The following is a 15,079-nucleotide window of genomic DNA, read 5'->3' on the forward strand; positions in this document are numbered from 1 at the left end:
ATAGAAAATGTATGTGTCTCATGAACTTAAACTCTATGGTTTGACAACAAATGATAGTATGTGTCTTAAAATAGAAGAATGAAAGTCATTTGTAAGACTGAAAATATAAAACAAGCATTTGGTTTCTCGATGACCTTTCAAGGATTTAATGAAATACTCAACGTAGTAATAATAGTGCCACTTATATTAATATAATAGTTGATTACAACGATCATGAAAATTTGACCCCTATAAGGATCTCCGGTTACAAAGTTTGAAAAATTTAAAGACTTTTAGCCGAGGTCCTAATCTTATAACAAAATTTGAGATTTTTGCAAGCACTACTTGCGACGTAGGTTGCGCTTAGAGCTTGACTCCACATCCGTTTGCTTTGACTCCATCAGACGCCTATCAAAAGTGGCTTGTTGTTCCCTCAATTCGGCGAAGGCTACAATCATTTGCGCTTGGAACGCCTCGGTTTGGAGTTGAGCATTGTCTTGCATCCTGTCCAGCCTGCGGATGTCGGAAGTGTGAACTTGTACTTCCACGTTGACATCCCGGAGCCGACTAGCTTGAACTCCGGATTGATAGGACTGATTTGCTAGCTTACCCACCATTACTGGGAGTGCCCGATCAGCTGAACCTCCGCCGCGGACATCATAGAAGTCCCGACACATGCCGTAGGGAGGGCGTAGGTTTTGTTGTTGGCTCCAATGGTGGAGGTGACTTCCCCAGACGGGAGTCGGTCCTTGAAAGTTCCTTACGAAGACGGGAGGTTGAACGGGTGGTGGATTGATCACTTCCGGCTCTGAGTCGATACCGGAGTCATCATCCACTTCTATGGGTTCCTCGTCCTCTTCGGGATCATCTTCGACCCATCCTCCGTTGCCTTGGTTGGGAAAGTAGGGGGTCGCCAGGGTGGTGAAATCCAGCCATTTGACTGTACGAGAAAGAGGGTATTAAGAATTGAATAAAGTTGAAACATGTAAGCTTAAACATGTAAGTTAAACAAGTTTATGTAGCAAATACTCCTATAGTATTTAATTTCTTGTGTTTGATTCTTGTGACGGTTTGGTAAGTTTTGACTTGTTGCTTACTATGATCATTCCTCGATATACGTTGGTCCATCTCGGGAAAATATAGTTGATCACACTATATTTGTCCAAAATCTAATTACATATATCGAGTCTTAATCGTAGTGTCAACTTGTCTAAATACTTGTTGTATAGTTAGAGATCATGAAAATAATTTGTTCTATGCATGTAATTGTACTTAAATAAACTATCAATTTAAGTTAAACGTAACGCTGCTTAAGCGTAAAAATAAAAGTGTTTCGTTTGAGAGTATTAGTCCCTTAAGCATTTATAGTTTGTATATCGTATGTGGTTCGATATACTTAGTTCACTATAAACATTGCTCTGATACCAATCTGTCACACCCCCAAACCTGAACGGCGGAAACGTTCGGGGGCGGATGACTTCATGTGGTAACGTAACAAATGAATATACAGTAAAGGAAGCAATACAACCATCATATATATAATTGAAAGTTTACATTTGTCAAAAGTTACATGTTCAAAACCAATTACAATATGATGTCAAAATATGAGATTAAACTGGTGCCGCAGCATCTCTTCTTCAGAAGCATATTAGTACCTGAAATTACTGAATCCCTGGGACATACAAGAAGTTTTGAAAGAGTAGATCAGCATTTAAGCTGGTGAGTTTCATAAGTATTAAATGACAATGTTTGTATGAAATGAAATGTTTTGTCCTTGTTTGTTTGTTTCCAGAAAATCCTATATTTTCTACTAGTATAAAAGTAGCCTTCTCTCAAGACCAATGTTTTTTTCTAAAAATCGTATCTAAGTGTAAAATAACCAATGTGTTTGAAAACCTTGTAAATCATTGCAATGTTAATATCCCATGTGAGTTTTATAACCATACTATTGACTCGGAATGCCTATACACAACGTTCTTCAGGCGTTTGAATGTTATGACGTTTGTCACCCTAAATGGTGGACTGTAGCTAACAGTCAAGGCGCGGGTTGTCAAGCCCGTATACATCTATACACAAACACCATGCTCCCCCTCCAAGGGATTCTGGTATATAATACAGGACTTGAAATGCGTACGTACCGCGTACCAAGGCTTCTCAGACCCCCTATAAATAGAGATGCGAGGGTTCCGGGAAAATCACCCCATCTCTCTCATTTCCCTCATGATATTGCCTCGATTTCCGTGCCCGTTATAGACCAAAGCCCTGGTCATTTTTGCTCAAGTCCCGAAGGTCGATTTTACTCCCGAGATTCCCGAGAATCCCGAGAAAAATCCGTTTCCCGAGACGAAATTCTGCCCGGTTTCCATCTCGCTTTCATCAAACTTTCAAGTGAGTTCATACCCCTGAATTAACCTTTTAAATGTTCTATAAATGCTTTTATATGCTTTCAAGGGGGGATACAAGTAAAACACACGAGTATCATCGTGTGTTATATAAAGAATTTTTATATGCTTTTACATAACCAAATCATATGTGATTTATAAACTTTATAGGGATCTTTCGTATATAAAATATGTTTCAATAGCATTCTTTCTTTTGAAATATAAATTGTTGTAATGCATGTATAAACTAAACAATTTCTTAGATTATATGTATACTTATCTATCTTAGTCTCTACAAAAATCTATACATTTATAACAAGTGATTCCTTTTCTAGGCATTTCTAAACAAACAAGTCACACTTTTAGAAAACTATAATAGGTATAGTTTTATGAGGATATTGCTAACTTTTAAATACCAGAAACACGATTTTTAAGAAGTCACTTTCATATACAAGAACAAATGAACATTTTAACATGTAAATCTGTTTTTATACCACGGTTTTGTGAGACATTAAGTTCACGTACGTTCGAGCACACATTTCATGAGAGAAATGACGGGCACGGAAATCGAGGCAATATCATGAGAGAAATGAGAGAGATGGGGTGATTTTCCCGGAACCCTCGCATCTCTATTTATAGGGGGTCTGAGAAGCCTTGGTACGCGGTGCGTACGCTCGTACGCGGGGCGTACTCGTGCGTCACTCGTGACCGAGTCCTCGACTGCCTCGCTTCGGATGAGACGGATCGGATACCTCGCATAGGGGCGACGTGGACGGACCGAGACCAAGGCCTTCGCATACGCGGGGCGTACGGGGTTACGCGGCGCGTAACTCGGATGAGCATGCTGACTCCCCCTTCGGATAATACCGGATTTTTTATTTAAATTTATATATAATTTATTTAATAAACTTTAAAAATTCATATCTTCTTCATACGAACTCCGTTTTCGACGTTCTTTATATCCCCGCGAAGGTGAGACCATACTCTACAACTTTTGTTTAGATTCCGTCGGCAAATTCCAAAATTATTTTTATTATTTATTTTTAAAAGGTCGCGGTAAGAAAATTTCTTTAGAAATTCATAACTTCTTTATCTGACGTCGGTTTTTGCCAGACTTTTTACCGCTGAATTACCATTGTTGAGACCTTCGATTCTCGTTTAGGTCATTCCGGCCAAAATTCGCTCGATCTCCGATTCGAGTTTTTAGCTGACTATTGCTATGCCGAACTTGGAAAAATCATAACTTCAATAAATGAAGTCGGATTTGGGCGTTCTTTTTACGTACGATCACGGTTTAATGACATTAAACATAGTAGGAATTTAAATAGAAAATTTTTGGACATTTTATTATCAAAGTTAATTTAATTAACTCAAAGGTGGTTACAATACTTGATTTATTAGGCCATTACAAAGAGTGGAAATATCAGGTTGTCACAGGAGCCTTATACCTCATGGATCGGATCTGGACACCGAAACACGGTGGCTTCAGAGACTTGGTCATGACCGATGCTCACAACACTCGTTATTCCATCCACCCGGATTCAGATAAGATGTATCTGGATCTTAAAAAGTTATACTGGTGGCCTAACATGAAAGCAGATATTGCTGCCTTCGTGAGTAAATGCCTTACTTGCGCAAAGGTCAAGGTAGAATACCAGAAACCCTCCGGGCTTCTACAACAACCGGAGATACCAGAATGGAAGTGGGAGCGGATCACTATGGACTTCATAACCAAGTTGCCCAAGACGACGGGTGGACTTGATTCCATATGGGTCATCGTCGATAAACTGACCAAGTCTGCACACTTCCTGCCGATCAAAGAAACAGACAAGATGGAGAAACTTACCAGAACTTACATTAGGGAGATTGTAAGGCTGCACGGTGTTCCTTTATCTATCATCTCGGACCGAGATAGTAGATTCACTTCGAGGTTCTGGCAGTCATTACAAAGTTCCCTAGGAACTAGGCTGGAAATGAGTACAGCCTACCATCCACAGACCGACGGCCAAAGTGAGAGAACTATCCAAACCTTGGAAGATATGTTGCGTGCCTGTGTGATTGACTTTGGAAAGTCTTGGGATACCCATTTACTCCTTGTCGAATTTTCCTACAACAACAGTTATCATACGAGCATAAAGGCAGCTCCATTCGAGGCCCTCTGTGGCTGAAAGTGCAGATCCCCTCTGTGCTGGGCTGAAGTGGGTGATACCCAGTTAGCTAAGGGACGAGTTCCCGAAAGCACTCTCATGGGTCCGGAGATCATTCGGGAAATGAAAGAGAAGATCGTTCAAATGCGTGAACGATTGAAAGCCTCTAGAGACCGACAGAAAAGCTACGCTGACAAGCGTAGGAAACCATTGGAGTTCCAGGTGGGCGACCGAGTCCTACTGAAGGTCTCACCCTGGAAGGGCTTGATACGCTTTGGAAAGCGTGGGAAGCTCAATCCAAGATACATAGGGCCTTTCGAGATTCTCGCGAGAATCGGCCCTGTAGCTTACAAACTCAATCTACCGCACGAACTCAGTAACGTACATCCTACCTTCCACGTGTCAAACTTGAAAAAGTGTCTATCCGACGAGACTCTTGTTATTCCACTCGACGAGATCGAGATCAACAAGAGCCTCAACTTCGTGGAGGAACCAATAGAGATCATGGACCGAGAGGTCAAGCAAACAAAGCAAAGCTGTATCCCGATAGTGAAGGTGCGCTGGAACGCAAAGCGTGGACCGGAATTCACTTGGGAACGTGAGAATCAGATGAAACTGAAATACCCTCACCTTTTCGCTTAGTTATTTGTAACTTCTTATTTGCTTAAATTCTAATTTCGGGACAAAATTCCTTCTAACGGGGGGATTATGTGACAACCCGAAATTTCAATTTTGTACAAACTATATCACTTCAATAGAAGTTATAGCAGTCACAGTTAATTTTCAGACTTTTCGTGTAAGTTTGAGTAATTCAGGGTTTACACTCAGGAAATATCAAGAGAGTGGTTGCACTAGGGCTTTGTGAAACACTGTTATTCCAACACTCTGTTATATTAGAGATCATTTCAGGAATAAAAATATTTTCTGCCAAAAATATATCAGGACTATAAATAGAATTCTGAACCAAATTCATTCATTATTCACATTTCCAACTAGAGAAAAGCCATTTTCTCTCTCACGGATCTTCGGATTTTTATACCAAAACGTGAGTAACTCTTTCTAGTAGTGTTAGAATGCTTATTATGTGTTTATAACATGATTTAGAAGGCTAAATCACTAGATCTAGCAGTTTACTCCCCAAGGTGTTCTTGGGCAGTAAACTCCTGAAACAAAGCCGAGACCGACCTTAGTGTTATGCAACTGCTTTAGACTCATATGTATGTGTGTTAGGGACAAGAAAACAACCAAGAATCACCCAAGTTTGGGAGTTCACGACCCAAGAGTTTCTTAGGTCGTAAACTCCCTTTTCAAACTCAAAATGGTGTTTTAAGGCACCTAAAGCTTTAAGACTTTTATCAAGACTAGTTCCCATTTAATCTAAGGCCTTAAGCACATCAAAATCACTTATCAAAGTGAGTTTACGGCCAAGACTTTGTTCTTGGGCTGTAAACATGAAAGAATGGCACCAAAGTGTGCCAAATGTCTTCATATGCTTGGAATAAAAGCCTAGAACTTATACCACCTATGCTTGAGACTTGAAAACAACAAGAACACCATTCCACGGGAGTTTACGGCCGTAAACTCCAAAGGAAATGGCCTTAGGGCCGTAAACTCCTAAATGGAGTGTTTCTAGAATTTAAACCCTTTCAAGAATTGAACCACCAAGTTGAAATAATTCTAGGAATTATTTGGAACTTCAAAACACACAAAACACCCATGGTTGGGAGTTTACGGCCGTAAACTCAAGAGTTTACAACCGTAAACTCCATGTGTGTTAGTATATGAGGAGTAAACTGATATATGGGGTCCTTTGGAACCCTAAACACAAGTACCTTGTCCCACAATAACTTAGATGCAATCCTTAGGGCTTCAAACACTTATATAAAGTGTTTATTATGTATAGGATGTCTTAACTTTATCAATTAGTGATTTAAGACTAACTGAATGCATATATGTGTGATTATATGTTCATTAGGATCGTAGTGTGTGTACAAGTCCTCGCTTGACACCTAGCAATCCTATACCGTTCAGTTCATCCCAATCACCAACTACAGGTGAGTTCATACCCCTAATCAATGTTTTAAATGATTTTAAATGCTTTAAAGGGGGGGGGGATACAAGTAGAAACAAACATGTTATTAAATGATTGATATGTATTTTATAACTGCGTTTGTCATTTAACAGATTTCACATACTACAAAATGTGATGCAAGAAATGGTTTTAAATCTTAAAAACACATTGTTATCAAATGTTTTACCTTTGAAATGTATATTAAAATGACATCAAGTCATTGTTAATTATTGTTCAAAACCCATAAGATGTCTTACAAGACCATTTTACATTCTTGAACTAATGCATGTACACTTATATTCTTATATATGTATTGATGTTATAGTTTACAACTTTCATTTAGTTTCTCACACTCTTGAGTAGTAAGAGTGTATAAATCTACTTGAACAACCAATTACCTTCCAGTAAATTATCATAGGGATAATTTGGAGATATCAAACATAATTCCTATTACAAGGAATCACACAAGAGTTAGTTCATTCATGAGTCTATACTAGTACCTTACCTGATACATGAGTACATATACATATACTTACCTGTTACATGAACACACTTACATGAATACCATACAGGAACACTTTTACATAGGTGCATTATCCTGTATTCACTTACCTGGATACTTGTACTTAGGACTACGAGGATGATTTATTAGTACTTACTCTGTAAATTATCTTTCCTATCTCGGTTCAATGGGATAGCTCGGCGGGACTTACCATTCCGAACCCCACTGATTAGCACCAGTGGTCGATAACCATCTACGGAGGTCTAAGGTTACTACTTATACTAGGAAGATCGATAATCGGGGCTAACCCCTCCACCCACCTGCTGCTGCTACAGAGGATTAGTGGACAATCTTCGATTGTTCATAAGGTTATACCTTTCGCTTATCGCGATGATATGTTACTCCTAGTACCCAACGACGACACTTACATTAATACTTTTCTGGACAATCCTCGGATGTTCATTAGGTTGCATATTTCACGTAATGCGATGTTGTGTTAGTCCTAGTACCCAGTGACAACACTTACAGTAGTACATTTTCCTATTTACTTTATTTTGTGATACTTTCACATAAACGATGAGTTAGACTAAGTACTTTAGTACTAAACAAATAAAGGAAAAACTATCATTTTACTTACAAAACATTCGGGTCTTGGTAGTAGACTACATCTCAAACTGATAGAAAATAAGGGATTTTCTAGGGTTTTTCATACTTACATCAACATTTTCATTTAAAGGTTTACATGACTTTTAAAACAGCTTTTAGGAAGCAAGGCAATGACACTTATATACTTATGAATTCACCATCTTTAAAGCTGATACTCTCTTTCAAAATAACTTGTATTCTCAGGTCATTAGTAGATAGGTACGGAGGCCAGGTTTTGAGAAGACGGAGCAGACAAGTCTCGTGTTTTATTTTGATTGTATATTTTTGGTGTCTTACTACAATGAAAGAACACACATGTATTAAAACTTTACTTATAATGCAATGGATGATGTTGTTGCTTGTTTATTATATTACACTGTTGTGATACTGTACATGACATCCTCCACCCTTGAACGTTTCCGCCGTTCGTGGTTTTGGGGTGTGACACCCTCTGGTCAATGTGTCTCAGTGGGACCCTCCAGTCCCATAACACTGTGGACCCTTTGGTCGTAACTCTGTGGACGTTTCGCTCCTAACTCTGTAAACTCTGAATCACACATAGCACAAAATAACATATCACATCATATAAATAACACACAACATACTCTGTCACATAACTCTAATTACCACTCTAGGTAAATTATAGTGAGAAGACTCACCTCGGGTGAAGAACAGCTCCTGTAAACACTGTTGCTATGCACGAACCTCTAACTCTGTGCCAAACCCACAATTATCTCAATTAGGAGCTTAGTCCAACCTCTCACTTATTGGGACTAAAGATAGACCACCTACCAACCCATTAATGCCTTAACCCACTGGGCCCACCAAGGCCCAATAATAAATAGGCCCATACGCCGCCCAATTCCTAAACAAAAGGCAAGCCCAACCCAAGGTCCCCAAAGCACATATATACACTTCTCTGGTCCAAGACTCCAATGCATGAAGCCCAGACTCCAGGCCCAACACTCAAGGCCCAATACAATACATAACTCAAAAGCCCACAGAAGGAGTTACGCGGGGCGTACTCAAGCGTGCATGAAACTGACTGGGGACCTCAACACACTACGCGTCGCGTTTTGAGACTTACGCCCAGCGTAAGTCCTAGACTTATCCTTTCTCAATTTTTGGTCCGACCATGTTAAGTCATGGGCTCATATCACAGATCTAGGCTCTCTACTGCCTCTTAAGTCATAATGTTGAAACCTTTGAGCCTTTGCATGGCTGAAAAGGCCACTAACCTCTCCAAACTCTTAACCTCTTTCCTCATTAAGTCCTTAACTCAAGCATGACTTAATATTAACGACCAATATTGGATTTTTACGAACTCATGACTTATAATACACTGAAATAAGGCATATTCTAGCTTATGGAGGCTATTTGCTCATAAAACATCAACCATGGGACCAAAAACCTAAAAGTTGGTCCATCAAGCACAAAAAAAAATGATAAGGAAAGCTCTGAGCTTTTTACCTCTAAGTGAAGCTCCACCCTCTGAAGAACTCAGATCCAAACTTGTACTCCAACTTCAAGTCGCCACTAGAACCTCCTCTTCTTCTTCACTATCACACAAGGTCACTCTCTAGCTCAAAACACTCACCCACAAAATTTAGCATGATGATGATGCTCTCTTAGGGTTTCTCTCGGTGAAATGGTGGCTGAGGAAGAGACAATATCATTCCTTTTATAGTCCTCTAGTCCCATTTAGGGTTTTTCATCTAGGCCAGTTACGCACAACATACTTCATGGAGTCTGCGTTTATTATAAGCGAATGAGTACGCGCATCGTACTCTTCATTACGCCCAGCGTACTCCTTTGTAACATATTCCACTTAGGGGCTAATCTTGACAATTTGGAGAAGAAGAAGGGTTAAATAGATACACCCAAATTCCCGAATGTTACATTGCAAAGTGTTGCTAAAACACTTACGAGTGCTCATAAGTTCTGAGTATTGGATTCAACCCACGCTTACTGGTATCACTTCATGGAATTTATGTCGAGTGATCGTGAGATGTTAATATCATATAAGTCTTCAAACCTAGAGATATGACTTGTTGCCTATGAGTTGGTTATACATTGATTGTACGAAAATGCATTAGTAACTCGATGTTATAAAACGAGCCTTTGTGTATGATTCAACAAGTAGTAGAATAAGAATATGAGTCAAAATTTATCCGTTCCATCTTGGATTAGAAGCGATGTCTGGGCCCCTCGATGATTTTGTTTTGACCCATGTACTGGACCCGGTCAGAACTAAGTTGATGTGTTCAAATAAGTTCTATGTCAAACAAATCGGAAATCGAGAAACAAACTGATGGGGAATAAGTAACACATTGTTCCATGTATTTGTACGACTGATATCTAGAACAGAGGATTATATGATCACTTATCATAAATGGCAAATCATCATCATCTTAGTTCTGCGATACCTTGAAAGAGCTCTGATTTTTGATCGGTTCCTAAAGTCATTCTTGTAGTTATATTTATTAGACTTATCCAAGTGGGAGACTATTGGATTAGGTGTCTAAGTTCATAACTATTTCTGGAATGTACTTTACCCGATTAGCATGGTCCATTTGAGTTGCATGGCATTGCAACACTTGGATAGACTAAATGAGAGAAAGGACAGATAAGGTTTATTAATATATTATAAGTTCTAATATATTAATAATATTATTTAATTAGTATTGATGAAAGAATTAATTTGGAATTAATTAAGTGATCAAAAACAGACTAATTAAATATATAGGCTTGATTGTGTAAACAATCTATTCTTGTATAGTGGGTTAATGATCCATGGTTTGTATGGATTGGGTTAAAACCCATAAGGTGCTCCATGGATAATCCATGGAGGTTACAAACCCATGGATCATGGAATATGGAAAGCCATGACAATTAGGGTTTACATGGTGTAACCCTACTTGTGCAACAACTATATAAACAACCCTATGCAAGCAAAATCGGTACTTACTACTACTACTACTTGTACAAGATAGAGGGCTAACCGATTTTGAGGTGTTAGTGAACCTCTCTCAAGGTTATTCCAAGTGTTGTGGTGTTGTGTGAGACATTTGAGGCATCACACTTGAGGTGCTAGGCTCACAAGGTTTTCAAGGAATCCAAACAACAAAAGGTATGTTCTTCTTCTAGCATTTATGTTTAAAAGTTCCCCATGCTATGCTAGATAGGTTAAGAACCTTGGAAAATCAATTTTTCATGTATCTTAGTAAAACATAGATCCAAGGTTTCTAGGGTTCCATGTACACCTTAGGAGTGTTAGAATGCTCAAAACCCTACAAGCTTCGCAACCAATGCCCCTTTTCTTGGAAACAGAAACATATAGACTCTTTGGGAATGCTACAAGGGACATTCTCAGACTTAGCCTTTCTTTTTTCCCTTGGAAAATGAAATCTTTTATGGACTTCCAATGTTTCTATTGTCAATGTCCAAGGATGTTTGGAGAGTAGATCTTCCCATCAAATTTGCTTTTCCGGTGCACCACATCATTGTTGATTCAGCAGCAACAAGCAAATAGGTAAGATCAATAAAGGCCATGTCGTGTTCTGTAATATAGTAGTCTTTAATGAACTCACTATATGACTTAGGAAGTGATTGAAGTACCCAGTAAACAGCCAACTTCCTTGAGACTTCAACACCCAATACTCTCGGCCTGTCAATATGTGACTTCATCTCCAAGACGTGAGTAGACACAGGCCTTCCATCTTCATGTTTCATTATAAGTAGGGCTTGAGTGACCTTGAATTTTTGAAGTCTTTGAATTTGTGGGTTAGGGAGAATTATTGTAAGGGGTGGAGGAAGTGAAGTTTGATTTCCTCGATCCACCCACGGGACATCTTCTTCAAGAGGAAAGCTTGTTCCAAAGGATTTGGGAAGACTATAGTAGTCTGAACTAGACATCTATAATGGGAGAAATTAAATTTAGTTGATTAAATCCTTAATATAACACACAAATGAAATATTAAGGCTAGGACCCAACACAAGATTTTACAATATCGAAGAGGGATGCCGTAATCCAAACTACAAAATATTTGAAGGTAGGTATATCACGATTTACCAATTTCCACTACGAAAAACAAAAAAAGAATTTTAGATTTTAAGTAAATTGAAAATCCTAGATCCTTCAAGATTCATTGATCAATTCAATGGCATGTTTAGATCTCGAGTGTGCCCTTCAAGTTTGTGACTGGGATGCCAAGGATCACAAACAAGGTGTGAATAACCATGCAAATTAGCTTGGTACACCCAATGTTACAACCACCTAATCAATGTGTCGGTTAGCCACACACGCTCCGTTGATCTACTATTAACATCAAGCTGCGCTTTGCTGTTGATTAGTGTGTCGGTTAACCACAAACGCTCCACTAACGACTTAACAAGGTGCAAAGTGCAATTTCATGGGTTAGCACCACATTCACATTTCCTAAGTAACTAAGATTGGGAATTTATAAGTGTTTAGTTACTTGGTATTTATCATTATACTTTTAATGAAGGTAAAATTAGAGTCTTATCCTACCCATTCGGCAAACGACCCTCCACCAGTAAAGGAAGCGGTGGGTGAGAGTGCACACCCATTAAACTGCCACTTTATAGGCAGCAACACTATACTCCCCCCCTTATAGATCGCCTTCCTGAATGAGGCCTACTAACGGTAAGACTGAGTGTACTCTTATATATATATAAATATATTAAACCTATAATATTATAATTGTATTAGAGTTGAATTTTAAAACTTTTAAAATTCTAGGCATTGGAATTAAATGTTTCAAAAGTTAGACTTTTACATTTATAAATTCCAAAAATTGAGGGCAAGTTTTGTAACTTTCAAAGCCTTTTGGAATCCATAACTTATGTGTTTAACATAGATTTTAATGAAAAGACTCATGACATTTCATAAATTGAGGACAATTTATGGAGTTCATAAAACCATTTATGGGAAAAAGACTCTTCAAGTTCATAACCTATGACTAAAAATTTCTTTAAAAGAACAACTTTTCATTTTCCATAACATCCATAACTTGAGGACATGTTATGGGGTTCATCAAAACCATTTAAACCAAAATTTGTAACTTACAAAAACAATCAATTTGTCTATGAACTAAATCAAACTCATAAGAACATGACAATTGACATCAAACATATTTCATGTAATTAATCATATAAACAATTACAAAACATGAAACTTTGACAATTAACTTTTAATTGGACAAGCATGAACATTACCCTATTGAAAAACATGTTTCTAGGTTCAAAAAACAGTTTAGGGTAATGATCATAATCTATTTGCAAGCCAAAACACGAAATTTTGCTCACAGGTGCATCACCACGTCGTGGTGACCAGTCAGATGCGAAAATGGCACCTTTTCAACTTTGGAAAAACAAAAAGCATCAAGTATATGAGAAAGAGAGCCTATGCTCTGATACCACTATTGGGTGTTCAACATTCTAACACTCCTAAGGTGTACACGCAACCTTAAATACCTTGGATCTATGTTTTCTATATTATACTCGCAAGCTTGATCTTTCCAACGTATTACCCTAACTAGTATAAAAAAGTTTATACTTGTGTAATAAAACAAGTTAGATAACATACATTTCCTTGTAGTTGGAACCCTTGGACCTTTAAGAACTTAGTGCCCCAAGTGTTGCACCTCAAATGGAATCACACAACACCACCAACAATTTGAATAACTTGAGAGAAGAAGACTTGCCCTTCATGAAATCGGCTACCCCTCCTTGCCAAGACTTTAGGTCACATTTCATGAGCTTTGAGGCTTCTTATATAGTGTGCACATTATGGTTACACCATGTAGCTCATGACTTTCCACATTCCTCATAATCCATGGGCTATAACCTATATGGAGTATCCAAGGGTCATCAAGTGGGTTAAGCCCAACATGAAGAACTATGGATCATAAGCCCACTTTAAAAGAAAGAATGATTCACCAAATCAATCCCCCATTTATTTAATTAGTCTCTTTTTTATCACAAAATTAATTCCAAACTAATTATTGATCAATACTATCTAAATAATATGAATGCATATTAACATATTAGAACTTATAATCCAATAGGTTTATGGGCTTAGTACATACCAATAATAGTTATGGGCTTAGACATCTAATCCAACAGGTTTATGACTTCAGAATCCGTATCTGATTCCTCCTCTTCCTCTTCCTCTGGCTGTTCCTCAAAATCATCATCTTCAGGCTCCTCCTCCATGATCTCCTCATGATCCTCTTCTATCCAACCTCCATTTCCCTTGTTAGGGAAATATTGGTCTCCTGGTGCATGGTATCTAATGGGATTTGAGCATTCTAACACTCTTATGGTGTATATCCAACCCTAGATGCTTTGGATCTATGTTTTCTCTAATATACATGTAAACTTTCGAAATTCCAAAGCATCATGCTAACTAGCATACAATGAAGTATCTATACTACAAATTTCTAGTTAGATGACATACCTTTTAGTGTAGTTGAAACCTTAATGCTTTAAGAGCCTAGCACCAATAGCGTGAACGCCTCAAGTGGAACCACAAATCACCATCAACAAATGCAAGAACTTGAGAGGATATAATATGCACTCAAAATCGGCTAGCACTCATATAAGAACTCTAGGTTCCAATTTCATGAACTAAAGGGCTTCTTATACAGTGTGTCTACATTAGGGTTACACCATGCAAACCCTAATGTGCATGAATTTCCATATTCCTCGTGCTCCATGGGATTTAACCTCTGTGGTGTATCCATGGATCACCATATGAGTTTAGCCCAACATAAAGAACTATGTTATCCCACTTTATAAGAATGAATGATTTACCAAATCAACCACTTATATTTAATTAGTCTCTTGTGGTCACAAAATTAATTCCAAATTAATCTTGATAAATACTAATTAAATAATATGATTTCATATTAATATATTAGAACTTATAATATATTAATAAATCATAATTTTCCTCTTCTCAAAAGTCCGTCCTTCAAATTGTCCGGGTGAAGTGCAACCCTAATGGGCCATGCTACTCTTGGGTCAAGTACATACCAAATATAGTTATGGACTTAGACCCCTTATCCAACAGTCTGCCACTTGGATAAGTCTAATAGCTATACTAGTAAGTATACCTTCAAGATCTGACTAGCGATCGTGGCTCTTAAATTCCTTTGTCGAACTTAGACATACCATTTTAGATAAGTGATAATAGTATCCTCTATTCTGAAGATATCAACCGGACAAACACATGGAACATAGTCAATCTTATTGTCCAACACTTTGTTTCCCGATTTCTGATTTGTTTGACATCGAACTTAATCAAACACATCAATTTACTTCTGACCGG

This window comes from Lactuca sativa, chromosome 6, assembly GCF_002870075.4.
Source record: "Lactuca sativa cultivar Salinas chromosome 6, Lsat_Salinas_v11, whole genome shotgun sequence".
NCBI classification, from domain to species: Eukaryota; Viridiplantae; Streptophyta; class Magnoliopsida; order Asterales; family Asteraceae; genus Lactuca; species Lactuca sativa.